A 6978-nucleotide genomic window follows, 5' to 3' on the forward strand; every position below is an offset into this window, starting at 1 on the left:
ATTTTTTTTACTAAGGCCAACCACTCACTATCAGGTAGACCTGACAAGTGCGGCTGAAAAAGTCCGTCTGTCAGGTCTAGCTGACAGTGTGTGTGCTCATCAGTTATCAGGAAGACCTAACAGACGGACCTTTTCAGTTGTACCTGTGATAGTGTGTGTACTCATCAGGTAGACCTGACAGGCGGACCTGATTAGGTGCATGTACCTGATAGTGAGTGGCTGGTCTAAGGATCTATGAAGTTGTCAGTAAAAGATGATGAGGTACTGTTTCGAGTACAATGATAATTAAAACGGGCGTGTATTTTCCAGCAACGCAACGTTGTGATTTTTGCGTTACTATCTGGTACCCTTTCCTTACTCTTATTTACAGTATGGGCGCAGGGGTTAATTTGTTTTGATTGATGTCTTTTCATTAGGTAATTTCATTCATCATTATAAATTTTCTTCTATTTATTTACATGTCTACCTTCTGTTTTTATAAGTACTTCACATTCCATTTCGTTTCTTATATTTACCTTATTTTTAGTAAGATAGTCTGGTAAACTGTTCTTGCGGGACCAGAGTGTGACCAATGTGTTGGTATCTTCATCTTTCGGGACCACCAATTTCGTTCCGTTAAATCATGCTAAGCAAGGGTCCCATACAACTGAAGCATTGACTCGTTAGGAATTAAATTTTCTTCTATTTATTTACATGTCTACCTTCTGTTTTTATAAGTACTTCATATTCCATTTCGTTTCTTATATTTACCTTATTTTTAGTAAGATAGTCTGGTAAACTGTTCTTGTGGGACCAGAGTGTGACCAATGTGTTGCTATCTTCATCTTTCGGGACCACCAATTTCGTTCCGTTAAATCATGCTAAGCAAGGGTCCCGTACAACTGAAGCACTGATTCGTTAGGAAACGGATGATAGAGAAGCGCCTCCCTTGCGTCCGATGCCCTTGAATTTTCTGTAATGAGAGAACAAAAATGAAATTGAAGCTGTTAAAAGTGTTAAGAGATTATCAACTTATTCTCTTTCTCCTTTAATTTCTTCGTCCATAATCCTTTCACAGCTCTTCAATCTCCTTCAGGTCTTTAAATCTTCCTTCCTCTTTCATGAAGAGAGAGAGCCAATAGACTATAGACCGACCCACTTACATAGGTTCATAGCTCCGCATATAATTATGTAACTCAGTCATCCTGCTCTCATCCTAGACCTAACTTCTATCGATTACAACAAAAAGTTCAAAGTTATCCTGATTCCTTCAGGTCTTTAAATCTTCCTTCCTCTTTCATGAAGAGAGAGAGCCAATAGAATATAGACCGACCCACTTACATAGGTTCATAGGTCCGTACATAACTCAGTCATCCTGCTCTCATTCTAGACCTAACTTCTATCGATTACAACAAAAAGTTCAAAGTTATCCTGACACCTAAACTTTTTAAAAAAAGTTCAATGAAGGTATTATAATAAATTTATGATGTAAAAAATGCATCCTATAAAACGTCAAAATACGCAAGACCTTAGTTAGACTGCGGGGGTAAAGGGATTTTTCAGTCCCAACTCAGCAGGATAAACAAGATATATTCTATTCTAAGCCTGTACCTGATTCACGTTAGTGTGTATTCTACATAAGATGAGAGTATGGAAAATCGAGGATGTGATTTGTGAAACGTTTTGATGAATAGGGACGTTTTCACTCTCACCATTCTGTGCCATCAGCAGATGTGTGAATTATCTCAACCTTCCACAACGTGATTGGACATAATCTAATAAGTCTTGTTTCTTGAAAACTCTCGTTTGTGAGACTTTGAGTGACGAGGCAATGTTTTATTGGGAAAAATTCAGTTGCTATAACTTGCTAGTGCAGTGACGAGGTAATTTTTTTACGAAGGCCAGCCACTCACTATCAGGTAGACCTGACAGGTACGGTTGAAAAGGTCCGTCTGTCAGGTCTACCTGACAGTGTGTGTGCTCATCAGTTAGCAGGAAGACCTAACAGACGGACCTTTTCAGTTGTACCTGTGATAGTGTGTGTACTCATCAGGTAGACCTGACAGGCGGACCTGATTAGGTGCATGTACCTGATAGTGAGTGGCTGGTCTAAGGATCTATGAAGTTGTCAGTAAAAGATGATGAGGTACCTACTGTTTCGAGTACAATGATAATTAAAACGGGCGTGTATTTTCCAGCAACGCAACGTTGTGATTTTTGCGTTACTATCCCTTTCCTTACTCTTATTTACAGTATGGGCGCAGGGGTTAATTTGTTTTGATTGATGTCTTTTCATTAGGTAATTTCATTCATCATTTCTACTCATTTCTAATGGAAAACGTTTTATTGTGTAAATTGTGTTACGTCTAGGTATATATATTTTTTTAAAGAGGTTTGATAGAGGGAACTGTAACCGCTAAGGTCTTATCCTCCCGAAACCGAAGAGAGAAAGAAGACAGAATATGAAAAAGCCACCCGTTCCGGGTACGAACATTATCCGTTCAGGATAAAATCCTTCCCGGACAGAAATCCAACCCACGGCCTAGCTGTTACAAGGCAGACGCGCTACCAACCAAGCTAACTAGGCTGGCATTTGTAAACTTTCCCTTGATATAAAACTGTCGAGATAAACAGACTACACATGCCGAACATCGACAGTCTAATTAAAGCACCACCATACTATAGTCTTTACTTACCATAATCATCACGCTTTTGACGTTTCTGTTTCAGATGTGGCGCTGAAGAGGCCAAGCAAGTAGTGTTGGAAACAGCGCTAGGACAAAAGGTCTGAGTACACACGGTCACTTTCAACTTCCAACAGAACCAACGTCCAAACAACTGTGTCAAGAAAGTTAAACTTGTGTTCGCAAACTATGTAGATCCCATGGATTTCCCTGAAAATAACCATAATATAAGGTGAAAAATCTGGTGGGCGCAGGGGTTAATTTGTTTTGATTGATGTCTTTTCATTAGGTAATTTCATTCATCATTTCTACTCATTTCCTTTTCATTGAATCATTTCTACTCATTTCTAATGGAAAACGTTTCATTGTGTAAATTGTGTTACGTCTAGGTATATATATATATTTTTAAAGAGGTTTGATAGAGGGAACTGTAACCGCTAAGGTCTTATCCTCCCGAAACCGAAGAGAGAAAGAAGACAGGATATGAAAAAGCCACCCGTTCCGGGTACGAACATTATCCGTTCAGGATAAAATCCTTCCCGGACAGAAATCCAACCCACGGCCTAGCTGTTACAAGGCAGACGCGCTACCAACCAAGCTAACTAGGCTGGCATTTGTAAACTTTCCCTTGATATAAAACTGTCGAGATAAACAGACTACACATGTCGAACATCGACAGTCTAATTAAAGCACCACCATACTATAGTCTTCACTTACCATAATCATCACGCTTTTGACGTTTCTGTTTCAGATGTGGCGCTGAAGAGGCCAAGCAAGTAGTGTTGGAAACAGCGCTAGGACAAAAGGTCTGAGTACACACGGTCACTTTCAACTTCCAACAGAACCAACGCACCGTCTAGACAACTCTGTCAAGAAAGTTAAACTTGTGTTCGCAAACTATGTAGATCCCATGGATTTCCCTGAAAATAACCATAATATAAGGTGAAAAATCTGGAACATTGGGAAAAGTACAAATAATTATATTTCGGTAATATTGAGCTTTTCTGCCGTCTCTGAATAAAAGATAAGTTTCAAAGTAATGTTCATGTGGGTCAAAAAGGGTCACGTTTTAGTGATTACAAAACTATTAACAATTTTAAAAAATTATCATAATTATATTAATTAGATAATTATCGACATTAAGAATTTTTGTTGTCACTGTGTTATGATTTCTAAGCATACCACGTTTCAAAGTAATGTTCATGTGGGTCAAAAAGGGTCACGTTTTAGTGATTACAAAACTATTAACAATTTCAAAAAATTATCATAATTATATTAATTAGATAATTATCGACATTAAGAATTTTTGTTGTCACTGTGTTATGATTTCTAAGCATACCACGTTAATTTCCATGTATATTACATAAATTTATTTATTTTAGGTAGGTTCCATGGACATTTGTAGAGATTAAGTTATTTATTTGTATGTTCATCATAACTTTATCTTTTTTCTTAAAGAAAAACGTTCGTTATTGTACATAAATAAATCTAAAATATCTACAAAGAGTGAATCTTTTTTTAATTTCAAAAAAACTGAACTTTCTTTTCAATTGTGAATTATCAAACCTCTCTGCAAAATTTGAGCGATCTGAGGCTAAAGGTAAAGTCCTGAGAACCGCGAACTCCTTTTAAGCTTTTTCCCCCATAGCCGTAAGTAGGGGAACTTTGGCCCTGATTTTTTTTTTTACAGATACGAGAATACTTGGGACTTAAATAAACAAAGCCTACTGAAGATTTCATTTAAGATCTAGCATAATGGCAGAGAAATGTTTTGCACAAGAACATGTCTTCATCTTCGTCGGAACCGCAGCATAGAAAATGTTCAAGATAAACTCTGACTAAACATAATGAATGAATTAAACTTTAACCCTTAAGTGACTCAGAGATTAAGCTTTTCCCCCATAGCCGTAAGTAGGGGAACTTTGGCCCTGAATTTTTTTTACAGATACGATAATACTTGGGACTTAAATAAACAAAGCCTACTGAAGATTTCATTTAAGATCTTAGCATAATGGCAGAGAAATGTTTTGCACAAGAACATGTCTTCATCTTCGTCGGAACCGCAGCATAGAAAATGTTCAAGATAAACTCTGACTAAACATAATGAATGAATTAAACTTTAACCCTTAAGTGACTCAGAGAAGTTGAAAAGTAAGTAACTAAGGACATCCAGACTCAAGAGCCATTGAAATAATAGGAAGAAAACAAGAGAAAAAATGTGAAATCATCGAGAAAGAAGAAAGTAGGTATAAATATGTTGGTTGACTTGGAAGACTTTTAATGGTTTTTATATGTGGAAGAAAAGACGAATAATTATCATAAGCGAGTACTCGTACATGCTTCAACTATTGTATAAAACCATTCTAAGTACAGGTGGAAGCACCTATACTGTATACAACTATACAGGCAGTGCCCTTTTTTCTATGATATTTTATTTTTCTTTCTCTCTACCTCTTTTCCCGTATTCTATGTGGAAGAAAAGACGAATAATTATCATAAGCGAGTACTCGTACATGCTTCCACTATTGTATAAAATCATTCTAAGTACAAGTGGGAGCACCTATACTGTATACAACTATACAGGCAGTGCCCTTTTTTCTATGATATTTTATTTTTCTTTCTCTCTACCTCTTTTCCCGTATTTCTATTTAATTATTCCAAGGTACTTTCAAAGTAGGGCTACAAAGCCTATACTAATTAATTCCAATTTAAAATTTTACTTTGACTTTCTAGGTAGGAAATGATAAGAACAAAGCAAGGGTTAAATGAACGTATATTAAACGAATCTACAAAGGTAGGGGAAGCATTTTATTTTTCTTTGATTTATTTTTCCCATTATCTAGGTATTATGCTATTATGTTTAACATATTTGGATAGTTGGTAACTCTTCTGTTCCTCTAACCCTTCGGTTTTCTCTTGGTTGACTTTGCCATTTCTTGGAAAGGTTTTGAAGCATTAAATTAGAACTAAACTGAAATAAAGTTGATGGCAAGAGAAAAACCTTGGATAAAATTGAGCTAATTTTTGGATTCGATCTAAAGAAGGGGAGGAAATGATAAGAACAAAGCAAGGGTTAAATGAACGTATATTAAAAATTAAAACTGTAATTTTCTTTCAGGCTCCTCCAACATCCCAACTTTATTTGAATACCATCCCTTCCCGGCCTATCTCTCCCTCCCTCATTTCACTTTTCCTCTTTCTCCTCACTTTCCTAGATTTGTTTTTAATATTTACTTTCATATGTAATATTGAAGAGAAAGAAAGAAGGAGAGAGAGAAAGAGAGGGGGAGAGAAGAGATTGAAGAGAGACAGACAGACAGAGAGGAAGAAGACAGGTCTAGTCAGAATCAGGCCCTTAAATTCACAAATAAGGACCTGCAATTAATGAAAGGAACTCAATGTTCATAGAAAGGGGCCTGAATGAATTGAACAAATACAATATTCGTTATAAACAAGGGCCTGCCTGTGAATAAGGGCTTAGTCTGCCCTGAAATGGAATTTGCAAAAGGAGAAGGGAATTTATACCTACATTTCTCCTTGTAGGATTCTTGTGTCTGGCAACCAAAGGCATTTTAGATAAGCTTTAGAATTCTTCTCCTATTTTTTCTTCCAGCTAGATTAACTCAATGCAACTGTTATCCCAAGAGGAAAAATGTATCCCGAGTGCATCCGGTTGTGAGAAGATATGCAAGTCAAAGTGGCAGGCACATTTTGTCTGCATAAAACATCAATTTGAAAAAAAAAAAAACATAACATGACCAAATTGAATTAAAGCCTATTTTAACAATTTTATCAACGGAAAACCCAGAATAAAACATACAATTCTTCAAGCACAAGGGTTCATTTTGTCTTTTTTTTCCAGTTTTGAAACGAAAATTAATGCATTCTCTAGTGAAAATTAAAATAAAAAGACATTCCAATATTTTCAATGGAAAATCCACTTCATAGACCATTCAATGGACTAGTACAAAAACCATACAACTACATTACAGCCAAACCGTAGTCTATTGTAATCTGATCCCCTTTATCTCTCTCTTCCTCCCTCTCTTTTCCTCCCTCCCTCTCTTTTCCTCCCTCCCTCTCTCTCGTTATCCCTCATTCTGGAAAATTCATAGCAGCTTTTTTGAATTTGGAATTAAAAAACCCAACAAATTCAATAATTAAACCACACAGCGAACATAAAAAAAACTAACAAAATTAAAACTCGAAACTAAAAATTTTGATTAAAATTTTTTGGAAAAAAAAAATAAAAATAAGCAAGAATTGTTGCGAATGCTCATTTGCGACCCTTCAACTAAAAGGGAGGGAGGGAGGG

The 6978-nt window shown here is 36.3% G+C and overlaps 1 long non-coding RNA gene across 1 annotated transcript; it reads left to right on the forward strand.

Moving 5' to 3' along the window:
• The first annotated feature begins 283 nt into the window (after positions 1–283).
• Positions 284–3834, forward strand: LOC113471087. The gene is made up of 3 exons (XR_003393919.1): positions 284–416; positions 2710–2895; positions 3606–3834. It is a non-coding gene; the product is annotated as an uncharacterized LOC113471087 (long non-coding RNA).
• Positions 3835–6978: the final 3144 nt, after the last annotated feature.

Source organism: Diaphorina citri, unplaced genomic scaffold, assembly GCF_000475195.1.
Source record: "Diaphorina citri unplaced genomic scaffold, Diaci psyllid genome assembly version 1.1 scaffold2063, whole genome shotgun sequence".
NCBI lineage: Eukaryota > Metazoa > Arthropoda > Insecta > Hemiptera > Psyllidae > Diaphorina > Diaphorina citri.